General features: G+C 47.3%; 1 protein-coding gene and 1 non-coding gene across 17 annotated transcripts in view; both read left to right on the top strand.

Annotated features, from left to right (window-relative positions):
• Positions 1 to 17426, top strand: part of CSGALNACT1 (chondroitin sulfate N-acetylgalactosaminyltransferase 1) — a 342047-nt gene that overhangs the window by 270927 nt on the left and 53694 nt on the right. The window lies entirely within an intron of this gene.
• On the top strand, positions 1632 to 1797 carry LOC129549469 (U1 spliceosomal RNA). The gene has a single exon (XR_008684572.2). It is a non-coding gene; the product is annotated as a U1 spliceosomal RNA (small nuclear RNA).

Here is a 17426-nt window from a genome sequence, read left to right as displayed (position 1 = left end):
GAATACATGAACGTATGGAAGCGCAGGTAGAGGGATTGGCCTGCACAGGAGGAAGGAGAAAGCTTCCTTTGAAACGGAGAAGGGGGTGGCTCTGCAGTGTGATGAGTCAAGTTTTGCTCATTTGATTTTTTCATCTGAGAGGGTGATTAGGAATTTAAGGTCTGAACATAAAAATAAGCACTGTACTTACTATTCAGTAAATGACAGCGATGATTTCATGTGATGCTTTTGTTCGTCTGTATCTCTGTGTGTTTGAGTCTTTAAAGTAGAAAGCTAATTTTATGTGCGTTTGGCATTTCTCTTGCAGTAACCATCCTAGTTCACGCCCATGGTTCGTCTTCCTCCTCTTCCAGGGACACCTCACCCTCTGCTTCACGGCACCCTCTCTGCTGTTAACCTGTCTCCGGTGACCTGGCCCCTGTCACTCGTCTCCATGCTTCACCTGTAGGAGATTCATTTTCTGCCCTTTAAAGGGGAGCCAGTGTCTTTTCTTGGACATATTTGCGATCACAGCTGCATATAATTAGTTCTTACAGACTTGGTCTACGTAAAGTGCAAACCCTCCCATTCTGCTGTGATTCATGGGCAGGTAAAAGGGCTCTGCACCAATTGCAGTGTGTGTCTGTGTGTGTGTGTGTCTGTGGTGTGTGTGTGTGTGTGTGTCTGTGGTGTGTGTGTGTGTGTGTCTGTGTGAGTGTGTGTCTGTGTGTGTGGTGTGTATGAGTGTGTGTCTGTGTGTGTGTCTGTGGGGTGTGTGTGTGTGTGTCTGTGTGTGTGTGTGTCTCTGTGTGTGTGTCTCTGTGTGTGTGTCTCTGTGTGTGTGTGTGTGTCTTCCCCACTCATCCAGCAGGCACTTCTCCAACAGCAGCTGGGTGTCGTGCAGTTCAGCTCAGTTCTGATGCCTTCTACCTGGAGGTGCATCGGATTCCATGGGTGTAAAGGGCTCGGTTCCACAAGACTGTCCCCTTCCCCCACTTCAGACCGCAGGTCCTCACCTGTGCTTCGGACTGACCACCTGCAGGCTGGAGGTTCCAGCGGTTCCTTCTGGATTCAGTTAATTTCCTAGAGCAGCTCACAGGACACAGAGAGACGTTTTACTCGATTGCTGGTTTATTATGAAAGGAGGTAATGGAGGTAGCTGATGAGCATCCAGGTTGGAGCCTGTAGAGCAGGCATGGGGGGAGAGGGGAGCTTCCCTGGTCTCTCCGGGTCCCACCCGCCCAGCATCTCCACCTGCTCACCAGCCTGGATGCTCTCTGAAGCCCCATGCCGTTGGGATCTTTATGGAGGCGTCATCACACAGGCCTGATGGATCGTTAACTCCACTCCCAGCCCTCCTCCAGAGAAAGTGGGGTGGGGCTGAAAACTCCAAGCTGCTAGTCACGACTCTGTCTTTCTAGTGACCAGCCCCCAAGCAGCAGCCCACCCAGAGTCACCTCAACAGAACAAAAGACATTCCTGTCACCCAGGACATCCCAAGGGTCCCAGGGAACCAGGGCAAAGGCCAGTATACATTTTCCACAGTGTCCCAGATGTGGACGTGTATTAGACTATCCCATCCTTCTGCTGGCTTCTTTCATGAGTTTGGCTTGGGAGCCCGGCTGCCTGGATTTAGATCTCAGCTGAGCTGTTTAGCTAACTGGCATGGGAGATGCTGTGAGCACGAGGCTGGCTTTCCCAGGGCTTGAGCCTTATCCATGACAGTTCGGTTGTGCTGACCCCTGTGAGTTCCCAAAATGTGGGAGACTCAGCTGCATACTTTGTGGTAGTGGGGGACTGCGTGTGCACTTTGCCCTGTAAAGAGGAAAAAGAGTGACTTTCACTCACAGTGAGTGAGTGAAAAGTCGCTCACTCGTGTCCGACTCTTTGCAACCCCATGGAGTATAGCCCGCCAGGCTCCTCCGTCCATGGGATTCTCTAGGCAAGAATACTGGAGTGGGTAGTCATTCCCTTCTCCAGGGGATCTTCCTGACCCAGGGATCAAACCTGGGTCTCCTGCAATACAGGCAGGATTCTTTACCTCTGAGCCACCAAGTGGACATTACTAATACCTCATGGGATTGTCACAAGGAGTATATGGGTTCATACAGATAATGCTTTTATAGCATCCCCGGCACAGTAAATGTTAATTATTACTACTATTCTTGTTATTTGTATGTTAGGCCTCGGTGAGGCATTTTTATAGCCCCAGACATTTTTTAGACTCCTTCCCTGGCTTCTTCAGTTCAGTTCAGTCGCTCAGTCGTGTCTGACTCTTTGCGACCCCATGAATCACAGCACGCCAGGCCTCCCTGTCCATCACCAACTCCCGGAGTTCACTTAAACTCATGTCCATCGAGTCGGTGATGCCATCCAGCCATCTCATTCTCTGTCCCTGGCTTCTTACACCCTCCTGAATTATAATTAATCTTCCCTAAGACACCACAGTTGTGGTAAGTTCATTTCCCTTTCTTGACTCATGTCCAAAATGCCATTTAATAAATGCAAAGTTAAAAGTTTTCCAGGGAAGAAGTTTTGAAAAGTTCTCCTCACAAAGTTAGAGTTCGGTTCTAACCCAGTGTTAATATTGTGGTTATCGGCGGTCATGTTGCAGTGTCTGTATTAAGTAGACTAATCGTAGTGTCATGAACGCTGTGTCTGTTGATGTAAGAGAGTGTCTTTTGGGAAGTGTATAATGTAGAGAATTTTGAACCTGGGATGACTATCCGTATTCGCATTTATTTCAGCACATCTTAGGATGTGAGTTTTCCTTCTTTCTTGTTCCTGCTTTGGGGCTGCCGTGTTGCATTCTCAAGCCCCAAGCGTCCTGTGGCTAAGATCGCAATGGTTTTGCAATCCCTGCAGTGTCTTCCTGATGAGAATCCTCTCTGGAGATGGAGGCAGGGGAAGGGTCTCATGGTTGGCGTGTGAAAAGGCACTTCTGTGCTGAGAACTCCGAGCGGCAGAGGGCCACACCACGAGGCGGAAGCTGCAGGCTCCTTTGTTAGCGCTGTGACTTCGTGCCTGCAGGCGTTTTCGAGTAGCGGAGTCCTTCAAAGCCCGCCTGTTTTTCTTGTCTGAGATTTCACCCATCATTCTTACTGACTTTCCACTCATCATGTTAACTGCGATTTAGATGCTTGTTTCTCTGGCCCCAGACTCACTCATTCTGCCTTTGAACTTGGTGCAGACTGTGTCATGACCTTACCACGTGGTGGTCCCTCCTGCCTTGGTGGGGTGGTGGGACCGTGTCCTCACTCCCATCACGGAAACTGGATGTCCAGTGCTCTTGGGACCCGGGACCGGTGGGACTGGGCAGGAACAGAAACAAAGGAAACACATCATTTTATTTCTGGATCCACAGCTTCTGCCGCTGGGAGGTGGTGGAATGGTTGTCTCTATGTGGGTGACGGTTGGAGTGAAATTGTTTGTCTTTATAAAGCAACACTGTGTTTTAGGATATAGTTGATTTCATAGTGCTTTTCAAATATTAACCCAATATAAAAGTCTCTGGGGGCAGATCGTGAGTAAATCTTAAAGCACAAGCTTTCAGGAATAAAATTTAAGCTCTTTAGAGTTGTCAGCTTGAGGGGGTAAAAAAAATGAGATAATCCTTCAGAAAGGAAGCGTTATACGGAAGTGTGAGTTGGCGTCTGAATGTAGGTTAACTTTCTTCCCCAGAAATAACGGTGAAAGGATGCCTCTTCACCGCGTCAGAGGACGTGCGGTGAACCCCGAGGCAGTCACACGGGCATTGGCAGCAGCAGCCTCTCAGCTCCTGCTCCTCTGGCCTCCTCTCTGGGCTCTGTCCTGGGTACTGGGTGCTGTCCCGGGCACTGGGGGCCCGAAGTGCAAACCCAGACAGAGCGCAGCTCATGGAGTTTGCGTTCCAGTTGGGGAAGAGAGCAAATATGAACCTGAAGGAGCAGATCACACAGCAAGAGGAAAGATGGGTTCCTTTGTCAGGGAAAAGTAAAGGTGCTGTGGTTCAGATGGTCAAGAATCTGCTTGCAATGCAGCAGAACCTGGGTTCAGTCCCTGGGTCAGGAAGATCCCCTGGAGGAGGAGATGGCAGCTCACTCTAGTATTCTTACCTGGAGAATCCCAGGCACAGAGGAGCCTGGCAGGTCACAAAAAATCGGATACAACTGAACAACTAACGTGCACACACAAGTCGGGGGCTTCTGGGGAGAACACTTTAGTCTGAAATAGAGTGATCCGATGAGATCGTGCTGGGGCGTGACAGGTGGACAGAAATGTGGAGAAGGCGAGGGAGCTGGGCCTTCATACACCTGGAGGGGGTGTCCAGAGAAGAGAGGTGGGGGCACTGGTTCAGCTCAGGAGCCTGCCCGGTGTGGGGACAGTATGGCTGGACAGAGCTGTTGGGGAAGACAGGGGAGATGGAGCCAGCAGTGGGTAGGGAGGGCGGCGCATAGCTTGTGGACCATTGTGGGGACTTACTTTACATGCCTCAGTGAAACAGGGAGATTCTGGCTGGTTTTCAGCTGAGGGGGTAACATGATCTGGCTTAAATTTTGGAAGGGTGATTTTGGGTGCTGTGTTGGAAGCAGACTGTGGAGTGGGTAGAAGCTGGGCGACCTCTCCGGGGCTGTTACAGGGAGCGTGCACAGGTGGTGTGGCTGGACCAGGGTGGGGGCAGGGGAGATGCTTGGCAGGGGTCGGATGCTAGGCGTGTTTTGAGGATGGAGGCAGCCTGTTTGCCAGTGGATGGATGAGCAAGATCAGGGAGTCAGAGTCGATGCTGGGGACTTGAGTCTGAGCATTCAGGGGACGCGTTGCTGTCAACAGAGGTGGGCAGATTCTGGGCGGAGCGTGTGCGTGCCTGTGTGTGTGTGTGCAAGCACGTGTGTGTGTGTGTGTTGTGTGTGTGGGGGAGGGTAGAGGGGTCTATTTTGTGTCTTTCTCATGTCTAAACTGTATGAAGCTCATTTTTGGAGAAAACTGTAAGTTCTCCAATTAGATTTCCTGAACAAGTACACACCCTAGTGTACACGCACATGATGTCCTTGGGGAAAGCAGCCTGTAACTGATGGTGGCCATCACTTGTCCTGGGACCGCGGGGCAGGTACCATCAGTGGGGGAGGGGCTTAAACAACCGATGTTTATTTTCTCACAAATCTGGAGGCTGGAAGTCCAAGATCAGGGTGTGGGCAGGTTTAGTTTCTTCTGAGCACTTTATCATTGGCCTGCAGATGGCTGCCTGTACCGGGATCCTCCTGTGGTCTTCCCTGCACACATGTATCCATGGTGCCTCTGTGTGTCATGGCCTCCTCATCTTATAAGGGGACCAGTCAGATTGGATTAGGAGCCCCTAACAGCCTCACGGGGACATGATCACCTCTTTAGAGCGCGTGTCTCTCAACATAGCACCTTCCGAGGTGCTCAGGGTAGTTAGCCTGTGAATGTTTGGAGGACAAACTTCAGCTGCTAATGTTGGTCTCCCAACCTAGACAGCGTATTATAAAGCAGAGACATTACTTTGCCAACCAAGATCCGTCTGGTCAAGGCTATGGTTTTTCCAGTGTTCATGTTTGGATGTGAGAGTTGGACTGTGAAGAAAGCTGATTGCCGAAGAATTGATGCTTTTGAACTGTGGTGCTGGAGAAACTCTTGAGAGTCCCTTGGACTGCAAGGATATCCAACCAGTCCATTCTAAAGGAGATTGATCCTGGGTGTTCATTGGAGGGACTGATGCTAAAGCTGAAACTCCAATACTTTGGCCACCTCATGCGTCGAGTTGACTCACTGGAAAAGAGTCTGATGCTAGGAAGAATTGGGGGCTGGAGGAGAAGGGGACGACAGAGAATGAGATGGCTGGATGGCATTACCGACTCGATGGACATGAGTTTGAGTGAACTTCAGGAGTTGGTGATGGACAGGGAGGCCTGGCGTGCTGTGATTCATGGGGTCGCAAAGAGTCGGACACGACTGAGCAACTGGACTGAACTGAATGTTGGTCTTCTTTGGTATCTGGGAATCTGAAGGGGTATCATTAGAGTGTTTTGCATGTGTGCACTTGTTTGTGCTCAGTCCCTTGGTTGTGTCTGACTCTTTGCAACCCCGTGGACTGTAGCCCACCAGGCTCCTCTGTCCATGGGATTCTCCAGGCAGGAATGCTAGAGTGAGTTGCTATTTCCTCCTCCAGGGGATCTTCTGGACCCAGGGATTAAACCTGCGTCTCCTGTGTCTCCTGCATTGGCAGGCAGATTCTTTACCACTGCCCCACCTGGAAATGACTCCTGAAATGAGATTCAATAATATTCCTCATGCTAAAGGACAGGACATTGAAATAAATGGTCTTGCTGTGTGTATTCACTTCACTCTTTCAGGACTCTGTTAAGTGCTTATGATGAATTAGGCTTTGAAACAGAGAAGAGTGAGAGAGTTCTCCTCATCCAGCTGGGCAGCCACGTCCCCAGGTGACCCGTGCAGGAGGCTGGAAAGAACAGCTAGGGAAGTTGGCAGAGAAGCAGGAGAATGTGGTACCTGGAAAGCCAAGGAACGGAGGGTTGGCCTTTCACAAGTCTCAGTGACTACAGTTGAGACGTGAATGAGAGTGAAGACAGAATTAGCGAGAAAACCGAAATGTCCCGATTTTACAATACAGGAAGAATGGAAGAAAGAGAAGAAATCCCGCTGCGTCAGATTAGTAACACTGACAAAGCCGGAGGCCCGCCTACAGGTGCCCGGACGGCTGGCCCACATGCCGTCCTGACCACCAGGCTCTCACCGTGACAGTCTGTACCCCGCAGTGGTGTCATTCACAAGACCGTCACCCTGCAGGGTGGGTGTTCATAAGCTGGACTGCACGTTGCAAACACGTCGGATGAGCCGTCTCCTGACATTCAGCGTGTCCTCCTGCCCCCAGGGTTCCCCCTCCATTTCTTCTCACAGAAAGGTCCATTCACATGCTGACAACCCACAGTGGACTTTAATTTTATTTTTTAAGATTTTTTTTTATGTGGACTGTTTTGAAAATCTTTATTGAATTTGTTACAGTATTGTTTCTGTTGTTTATGTTTTGGATTTTTTTCTGGCCATGGGGCATGTGGATCTTAGCTGCCTGACCAGGGATCGGACCCACAGCCACTGCATTGGAAGGTGAAGTCTTAGCCACTGGACTGCCAGGAAAGTCCCCTAAAGTGGATTTTATCAAATGGGGAAAACGGGGCATATCGAGACCCTTACTGGTAAACAGCGCCCTGCACGGCCCTTTTAAGGATGACAGGCGCCTAGGGTGGGAGGCTCCTTTGGTCTCAGGCTTGCTCACAGGCGTTCACGCTCATCCTCTGAAGGATGGAACCTCCGTCACACCAGGCCTCTGCAGCCAGGATGCTGCTTTCCTGGTGCTGTTCGGAGTGAAGCATCAGAGTGCTTCAGGGAGAAGGTCTCCCCTCACCTGCCAGAACCGCTCTGCAGCGCGGTGCTGGGCTCCAGCGACGGCCTCGCGGGGTGTAGGAACCCTGTGGGTGGAAGCGTTGGGACTGCAGTCTCTAAGGCGTGCTTCCTGGCCTCCGCTGCACCGTGCGGTCTCTTGGGGCATCCCGGCTGCACTCATTGAATTAGGATCTTGGGGGCCAGGGCCAGGGCAGCCCCTGGGGGATGCCGGTGAGCAGGTGCAGACGTGAGCCACTGCCCTGATGGAGACGCCAGCCCTAGAGCTGGCACAGCCTCACAGGCAGTTCTCAAGGCCGTGCCTGTCTAGGAGCGGGTCTCTGGAGGTTATGATTCTCCAGGTGGAATATTATGAAACGTGCTTGACCTTCACTCTGTAACCAGCACATGACCTTCATCTGGGGGGAACTGAAGTCGTTCTTTCTTTCCTTCTCCCCAAATAATAATCTGGCTCACACTCACTGAGCACTTCAAGGGCTTTGTGTATTAAGTGCTGTATATGTACTTGTCCTCACGGGGACCCTGGGAGATGGTCTTCATTGCGATCATGCGTATTTGCAAGCGAGGACACAGGGGCAAAGACAGCTGCAGTCATCTGCCCAGAGTTACCAGGCTGGTGCTTGAACCCAGGTGCCCTGGGCTCCGGTGCCCCGCCTCTCCGTCCACGGAGAGAAAGCCAAGCACCAATTCACTCCGCAGGTATTTACAGGCCCTGCAACGTGCCAGGCCTTTACTCATACTTTCATTTTGAATTAGGGGCAGCTTAACAGATCACAGGCCTGGGTAATGCTCTCAGAAACACATGACTTAAAATCAATTTCAAAATAATTATTCTTGGTAGATGTCCTGTAACACTTAACTATTTAATTGACTGTATTTTGTTTTACTCTCTCTGAGACGCCCTCTTTAGCCCATGGATTACTTAGAGGTGTGTTGTTTGATTTCTGAGTGTTTAGAGATTTCCTTGTCTTTCTGTAACTCGTTTCTCCTTTGAATTCATTATGATCAGAGAACACACCCTATATAATTTCAGTTCTTTTCAGACTCTTGGTTTGTTTATGGCCCAAGATATAGTCTGTCTTGTTGAAAGTTCCATGGGCTTCAAAAATACATATGTCATGCTTTTGTTGGGTGGGGTATTCTGCACATATTGGTCAGATCCTGTTGGCTGACTGTGTTGTTCACTGCTTCCATATCCTTTCTGATTTGTGTGTGGTAGTTTGGTTAGTTGCTGAAGAGGGGACCAAAGTCTCCAACCAAAACTGTGGAATTGTCGGTTTCCCCTTTTGGCTTTCTTGGTTTTTGCTCTGCGTGTTTTGTGGCTCTGCTGTTTGGTGCATATGCATTTAGGGCCGTTATGTCTTCCTGATGGAATGATGCCGTTGGTATTTGATAATGTTCCTCTTTGTCTCTAGGAAGTTTCTTTGTTCTCAAGCTTTTCTTATCTTTTTAAATTAATTAATAATTGGGCTGTATTGGGTCTTAGTTGCGATGCGCAGGGTCTTCGCTGGGTCATGTGGGATCTTTCACCGCGGCACCTGGACGCTCTAGTTGTGGCGTGGGACTCAGTAATGGCAGCACGCAGGCTTGGCTGCACCATGGCCTGTGGGGTCTTCGTTCCCTGGCCAGGGATTGAACCCACATCCTTTGCATTGTGAGGCGGATTCTCAGCCACTGGAAAAAGTCCAACCACTGGAGTTTCTCACCAAGAAAAGTCCCCCTACGTTACCTTCCCCGGCCCCTCCTGTCTCACTAACGGTTGCAGGATGTGTCTTTCTTCGTCCTTTTCCTTTCAGTTTATGTGTGTCATTTGGTCAGATCTGAAGTGAGTTTCTTGCAGACAGCTGTACTTGTGTTTCTTGTTTTAATCCACTCTACCAATCTCCTTTTTAAAATTGATATATTTAGGCCATTTAGATTTAAGGAGGTAATTATGATACATTAGACTCTGTCTCCCAAGTTAACAGCGTAACAGTTTACATAACATACATAACCAAGGTACATTTTCTTTTGGAGAGTTCATCAAGAGATGAAATTAAGAACAGCTGTCACTGGGTTCTTGCCCAGGGTATCTTTCTTTGTGTGATTTTTATGCCCCGAGTGTCAGGGGGGACGTCAGTAGCAGCAGGACACAGCTGGCTTGCGTCTGCTCGCGGAGACCGGCCTGGCGTGTTTTGCTGTGTACAGGCCACTACTCCCTGCTCTCACTCCATTATCAGTGCTGTGTTGCAAACGGGCCTAGAATCTAGTGGCTTTTGATCCCCACCTTCACATGCTGACAGACTCTGCGGGTCCACAGTTCAGAAGGAACCCTGTGGGGACAGCTGTCCCTGTTCTAGCTCTCCTGCGGTCATGTCTGGGAAGGCAGGAAGGCTGAGGGGACTCACCCTGGGGAGACAGACACCAGAATGCACCTTCCCTGGTAGATCTGGCAGTGTGCTGTGGTGGCCTGAGCACCAGAACGGCCCTTGGGCCTGGCCACCTCGGGGCAGTCAGCCTCTTATGTGATGGTCTGGGCTCCACGAGCAAACGTTCCAGCAAACCAAATGTCCACTGAATCATTCTTCTGTCCTCTCTTGGGTGAAGTAGTCACAGGCCCACTCAGATTCCAAGGCCCTCCCTTGATGGGAACCTTGTCAAGTAATTTGGGGGTCATGACATACGTGAGAAAAAATATTTAGGGGGTGTGTGTGTTAGTTGCTCAGTCACGTCTGACTCTTTGTGACCCTGTAGGCTGTAGCCCTCCAGGCTCCTCTGTCCATGGAATTCTTCAGGCAGGAATATTGGAGTGGGTTGCTATTCCCTTCTCCAGGGGATCTTCCCCACTCAGGGATCAAACTCGGGTTTCCTGCATTGCTGGGAGATTCTTTACCATCTGAGCCACCAGGGAAGCCCTAAATAGGTTAAGTTAGTAATGTTTTTCTTTTAAATTCTCTAAGTTGAAAAAATTTTATATTAAACTATCATCTGAAAAGTTTTCTAGGTGGCTCAGTGGTAAAGAATTTACCTGCCAATTCAGGAGACATGAGAGACGTGGGTTCGATCCCTGAGTCGGGAAGATTCCTTGGAGAAGGAAATGGTAACCCACTCCAGTATTCTTGCCTGGTAAATCTCATGGACAGAGGAACCTGGTGGGCTACAGTCCAGAGGGTCGCAGGGTCAGACACAACACACACTCACAACAGCCATCATATGAAAACCGCGTGTCCTGAGAGACTTCTTTGTATTGATATCCAGTGGGATTGCTTTTATGGTTGAAGCAGGTCTGTGATTCATGGGGTCGCAAAGAGTCGGACACGACTGAGCGACTGAACTGAACTGAGGCCAGCCTCAGACTGAGCGAGGTTGCCGCAGGAGCTAACGGCTTGTGACCCTGGGTCACAGTGTGTTTCTCCAGGCTTCATGTGACTTCACGAAGCCCAGTGAGTCGTGTGCTGTTTAGTGTGTGACCTGTGCAGTTGGAGAAACCGAAGCCTTGAGAACTGACTTTGTGCAGTGTCACAGAGCAAGTCAGTGCTTGAATTAAATGCGGTCTCTCTGTGTCCTGGGCTGGTATCTCTGTGAGCGTGTTCCCTTGCTCAGGGATCTAATGCGTGATGATCTGAGGTGGATGGAACGGATGTAATAATAATAGGAATAAAGTGCACAGTAAATGTGATGCGCCTGAATCATCTCGAAAGCGTCTCCCCTGTCTGTGCAAAAGCTGTCTTCCAGGAGCTCGGTCCCTGGTGCCAGAAGGGTTGGGGACCGCTGATCTCAGTGTCCTTTAGAATGTGCCACCTTGCGGAGTGACCGACCCATCATAGCTCGGCGTCCTGAGTGGGTTGTTCTGTTGGACGGGATGTTCCTGCTGTGACAGGCCTCAGGGCCCCCAGCAATCAGTGCTAAGTTGTTTCTCCCTGTGCTCCTCACCTCAGAGGAAAAGTGCCTTCACCTCCTTACTGCGATCCAGCCGACGCATGTCCACGTCTGTTTCTAAGGATGGGGAGGAAAGTGTATTCTTCCCCCCAAAAGCTGATCTCAATGGGTTTTCCTTCAGAACATTATGGTGATGAGAACATACTTTTTTTAAAAAAAGCTTTAAACTGTTATACTTTAGCTTTTGAGATTATCCAAAAAGTAAAAGAAAATCTACAAACCAGGATCCAAATAAAACCAACCCGCTGTTTGGTGGCAAGAAGGCAATGGCAAGCCACTCCAGTACTCTTGCCTGGAAAATTCCATGGATGGAGGAGCCTGGTAGGCTGAAGTCCGTGCGGTCGCTAAGGGTCGGACACGACTGAGCGACTTCACTTTCACTTTTCACTTTCACACATTGGAGAAGGAAATGGCAACCCACTCCAGTGTTCTTGCCTGGAGAATCCCAGGGATGGGGGAGCCTGGTGGGCTTCTGTCTGTGGGGTCACACAGAGTCGGACACGACTGAAGTGACTTAGCAGCAGCAGCCCGACCTTGGTGAGAGTCCCAGGTATGGGAGACCCACGACCTGCCTAGCCTCCACCCGGCCCTAGGACCCTCCAGTTTTCTGCGTGGACATGTCCTCCCTTCTCCACGTCCCCCGGGTACTTGCCTCTCGGGCAGTGTCCCCCCATCTCCTGGCATCGCCAGGGGCTTCTCCCGCACCCCTGACCACGTGTGCTCCAGACATCCCCGGGTATCATTCATCTTCATGGCTCCAGCCTGTTAGCCTGATGGAAGGTGCATATTAGGGGACCATGGGGAGAAGGAGCCATGGGATTGATGGCTCTCAGACGCATAACCCATCACTCACTAGCCTTCTGCACCCGTGGCCCTGCAGTGTTTGGAAGAGATGACTCATTATTCGGATTTCATTTTAAGTGTTGCCCAAGTTTGGCCATAGCTCCAGACTTTATCTCATAATGAAGAAGAGGTTCAAAGAGAAAAACAAGAGCACTGGGGTCTAGAGAGTGCTTTCTGTGTGGGTTTTCCAGGCTGCTGTGGTCCCAGTTCCTGTCTCTTTCTGTGACCCTGGAAGTAGCAGGGGTCACGGGCCCAGCACTGCCCTGGGGTCTCTGAACACGGCCCCCTCCCAGCCGAGCTCCATCGACTCCAAGGTAGTTCTGATTTTACTGTCTAACGTTTGTACCTGTTTCAGGTAAACCAGTCGTTCTGCAATTTAATAGGTCTGGTGGGGGTGCCCAGGAACCTGCTTACCAGTTTCTACCAGCCTAAACAAATGCAGGCCAGTCAATCTCTGTTTTGATAGAGAGCGGTGTGCCGGCCCTCTTGATTCTTTTACCCTTCAGCTTGCTGTGGTTTGTCTCTCATGAGGAAGCCCCATGTAAATACGCATATTTCCCCCGTGTGCCCAGCGGTTCAATGTTACAGTCTCTCTGTGAAGTTAAAATCAATTCTTACCATGGGCTAATCAGAGGAGTTAGCCAAATAAAATAAACGCATATAGGAGGTCCAACTTCAGACTTGCCTTGAAGCACAAAGCAGTTGATGTGGATGCTTTATACATTGTGATTTGATTTTTAAAACCAGGAAGTGACAACTCAGTGTCATGAAATAGCTTAAGGTGCTACAAAGTGAGTGGTGAAGCCAAGGTTAGGAAGGAGGTCCCTGGCTTAGGTGCCCCCAAGCACAGTGGCTGTCAGGACAGCGCGGGACCTGGGCCTGTCTGTAGCGGGAAGGAGGCTGTCATAATTGTGTTACTGATGATTGGCGTTGTGGGTGTGCCATGGCACAGGGTTGTGCTAAACAGTATGGGGGGTGTAGTCAGATAACGGACGTAGTATCCAGTAAATACAGCTGCTGCTGCTGCGTCACTTCAGTCGTGTCCGACTCTGTGTGACCCCACAGACAGAAGCCCACCAGGGTCCCCCGTCCCTGGGATTCTCCAGGCAAGAACACTGGAGTGGGTTGCCATTTCCTTCTCCAATGTGTGAAAGTGAAAAGGGAAAGTGAAGTCGCTCAGTCGTGTCCGACCCTTAGCGACCCCATGGACTGCAGCCTACCAGGCTCCTCCATCCATGGGATTTTCTAGGCAAGAGTACTGGAGTGGCTTGCCATTGCCTTCTCCGAAATACAGCTTAGTTATTTGAAAATTCCGGTTGATATTAGAAACGGGGTTTTTTTTTTTCAAGCAATAGCTAAAAAAAATCATATTGAAATATTGCTAAAAAATTATCTTGATTCAAATAATTATATATGTTAATTTATATATTGTCAGACTTTTTAGCAGAATATCAAAATTATCATATAAGATGACCAAAAGGCACATGAAAAGATGCTTAACATTGATAATTATTAGAGAAATGCAAAGCAAAACTACAACGAGGTATCACCTCACACCGGTCAGAATGGCCATGATCACAACATCTACAAATAATAAATGCTGGAGAGGGTGTGGAGAAAAGGGAACCGTCCTATACTGTTGTCGGGAATGTAAATTGGTGCAGCCACTATGGAGGGCAATATGTAATTTCCTTAAAAGCTAAAAATAGGGTTACCGTATTATCCAGCAGTCCTGCTCCTAGCCATGTATCTGCAAGAAACCATAATTTGAAAAGATACATACACCCCTATGTTCATAGCAGCTCTATTTACAATAGGACATGGAAACAACCTAAATGTCCACCAACAGAATGGATAAAGAAGACGTGGTACGTTATATAATGGGATGTTACTCAGTCATAAAAAAAGAGTGAAATAATGCCATTGGCAGCAACATGGTTAGACCTAGAGATTATCATACTAAATGAAGTGAGCTAGACAAAGACACACAGATGTCACATGACATTGCTTATATATGGAATCTTTAAAAAACGGTACAAAAGAACTTACATAGAAAAGAGAAATGAACCCACAGATGTAGAAAACGAACTTAGGGTTACCAACGGGGAAAGGAGGGGAAGGGATAAATTAGGAGTTGGAAATTAACACATACACACTGCTATGTATAAAGCAGATAACCAGCAAGGACCTGCTGTATAGTATAAGGAACTGTACCCAGCATTTTGTAATAACCTATAAGGGAAAACAATCCGGAAATATATATGTATATATATATAGTAATATATAAAATACATGCATATATAAAATGGAATCACTTTGCTGTACACCTGGAATTAACACAACATTGTAAATCAACCCTGGTGGCTCAGAGGTTAAAGCGTCTGCCTCCAATGCGGGAGACCCGGGTTCGATCCCTGGGTTGGGAAGATCCCCTGGAGAAGGAAACGGTAACCCACTCCAGTATTCTTGCCTGGAGAATCCCATGGACGGAGAAGCCTGGTAGGCTACAGTCCACGGGGTCGCATAGAGTCGGACACGACTGAGCGACGGAACGGAACGGATACTTCAGTTAAAAAAAAAGAAAGAATCCTGGTCCCTGGGTCCACAATGACTTTTAAAAATGAGTGATTGGATCCAGTTTACAAGCATATTTGAGGTCAGTGTATATCACACAGCAAGAGGAGGGCTTGCCCAGGGCCCTGACCCTTGACCCCTGTGACCAAGAGCAGTGATGCAGAGACTAATGGAGCAAAGTGGGATGATGCCGTAGTAATGAGTAATGATGTCATAGGAATAAGAGTGATCATATTGTTACCGTAATTACTGTTGCTGGCATCACTGAGTGCTTCCCGGGTACCAGGCGTATTTGCGTGTGTTAATTCATTTATTCTTCACAGCAGCCCTACAGAGAAATAGGTACTATTGTTGATCCTGTTTCTTAAAAGACTCCCTGGTGGCTCAGCGGGTAAAGAATCCGCCCTCAGTGCAGGATACATGGGAGACGTGGGTTCACTTCCTGGGTCAGGAAGATCCCTGGCGGAGGAAAAGGGCAGCCCCCACCAGTATTCTCGCCTGAAAAATCCCATAGACAGAGGGGAAGGTGAGCTACAGTCCAAAGGGTCACGAGGAGTCAGGCACAGCTGAGCAACTAAGCATGCACACATTTCTTCAAGATGAGGAAAGTGGTATCAGGTGTTGCCTCAGTCTTCAAACATGAGGTTTTTTTTCTTTTTTAAATTACAAAAGTATGATGAAATTTACAGAACATTTGGAAAATGCAGAACAAAGTTACATAGAGTTATACTACATATAAAGATTTTTAAAGTAGATTTTTAGTTGGGGTTTCAATATCAAACTCTCAAAAATTAATAGAATGGACAGAGAAGTAGAAAGATACTAGTAGATCTGAAAATCACTATGAACCAATTCAACATAATTAAGATGTATACAATTTTCACACAACAGCAGGATACAAATTCTATTCAAATTGCCATAGACTATAAACCAAGAAACACAGGAATATATCCAGGGGACATAAAACAAGGTATAAAAATTTCATGGTCTAAAGGTATTGAAATCATAGAGAATCTGTTCTCCTGCCACTGTGGAATTATGTTAGAAATCAATACCAAAAGATATTTGAAAATAACCCACATATTTTCAAGTGCAATATGACATTTACCAAGAGAGATCTTTGACTTAGCCTTTGAAAGCCTCAATAAAGTTAGAAGACTAAAGAAACACAGAGGGTGATTGCAGATAATTTAAATGAGAAATTAATATCAAAGATACTTTATAAATCCCATGTATTTGAAAATTAAGTGTCTACTTTTAAATGATGGGTGTATTGAAGAATCTGTAACAAGGAAAATTAGGAAATACTTGTAACAGAATAAAAATGAAAGATAATTTATAAGAATTTATCGCATGTAGCTGAAGCTGCTGCATGTAGCTGAAGCTGCTCAATGCAACTAAATACAATGTAGAGTCTTTAATAAAATATGAAAACAAATAATGGACACGTGCATAACAAAATTGAACAGAATCTGTGCTTTAGTTAATAATACTGTATCATATGTTAAATTTCCTTTTTTTTTTTTTTTGCGGCATAGTATTTCTTTATATTCTCAGAATTGGATTAGAGTTTTCTAGCCTCATTCAAAAAAAATTTTTTTTAATCAGTAAAATAATAAGCTTTCTAGACTTTTAGCAGTAATATTAAATGCCAGAATAAATGAAACTATATCATAGTTTTGAATAAATACAAATTAGAAATCTAGCATTCTATTCATACTTAGTCAAAGAGTTGGAACCAAAATGTCATGGACTTTTCAGTTCAGTTCAGTCGCTCAGTCGTGTCTGACTCTCCGCGACCCCATGAATCACAGCACGCCAGGCCTCCCTGTTCATCACCAACTCCCGGAGTTCACTCCACAGAGTCGGTGATGCCATCCAGCCATCTCATTCTCGGTCGTCCCTTTCTCCTCCCGCCCCCAACCCTTCCCAGCATCAGAGTCTTTTCCAGTGAGTCAACTCGTCGCATGAGGTGGCCAAAGTATTGCAGTTTCAGCTTTAGCATCAGTCCTTCCAGTGAACACCCAGGATCGATCTCCCTTAGAATGGACTGGTTGGATCTCCTTGCTGTACAAGGGACTCTCAAGATTGTCTTCTCCAGCACCACAGTTCAAAAGCATCAATTCTTCGGCGATCAGCTTTCTTCACAGTCCAACTCTCACATCCATACATGACCACGGGAATAACCATAGCCTTGACTAGACGGACCTTTGTTGGCAAAGTAATGTCTCTGCTTTTTAATATATTATCAAGGACTTTTAGCTGAGCAAAAATTCATATTTTCTTATATATATATATTTATATATGTAGGTATATATATATATACACAAAAGCTTTTCTGCTACACTTGATAAAGACTTGAGAAAGAATAACAAAAAAGAGATGGAGCAGTTAGAAAACATAAACTAAATAAAGTGGAAACACTGATTATGAAATAGAAAAAGTGAAACTAGATAAAAGTTAAAGGGCATTATAAGGTCCTGTTGTTTTTAAGCATGGTTGCCTTCTAGAATCATGGTTGCCCTCTAGAATCACATCTGGAGCTTTGAAGAAAAAACAATACCTAGGCATTTGTAGTTTTCAAAAAATTCCAAGATAATTCTAATGTGCATCTGGGTTTTGAAAAGTGATTCCAGTTCTTTCTATTAAAGGCAGTAGTTTAGTATACAGAATTCTCTTATTTTCTGTCGACCAAT

This window comes from Moschus berezovskii, chromosome 26 (assembly GCF_049115385.1).
Source record: "Moschus berezovskii isolate FMDL1 chromosome 26, NW_MosBer_1.0, whole genome shotgun sequence".
Lineage (NCBI taxonomy): Eukaryota > Metazoa > Chordata > Mammalia > Artiodactyla > Moschidae > Moschus > Moschus berezovskii.
The sequence above is the reverse complement of the archived record's forward strand: the minus strand, read 5'-3'. Positions and strand labels throughout refer to the sequence as shown.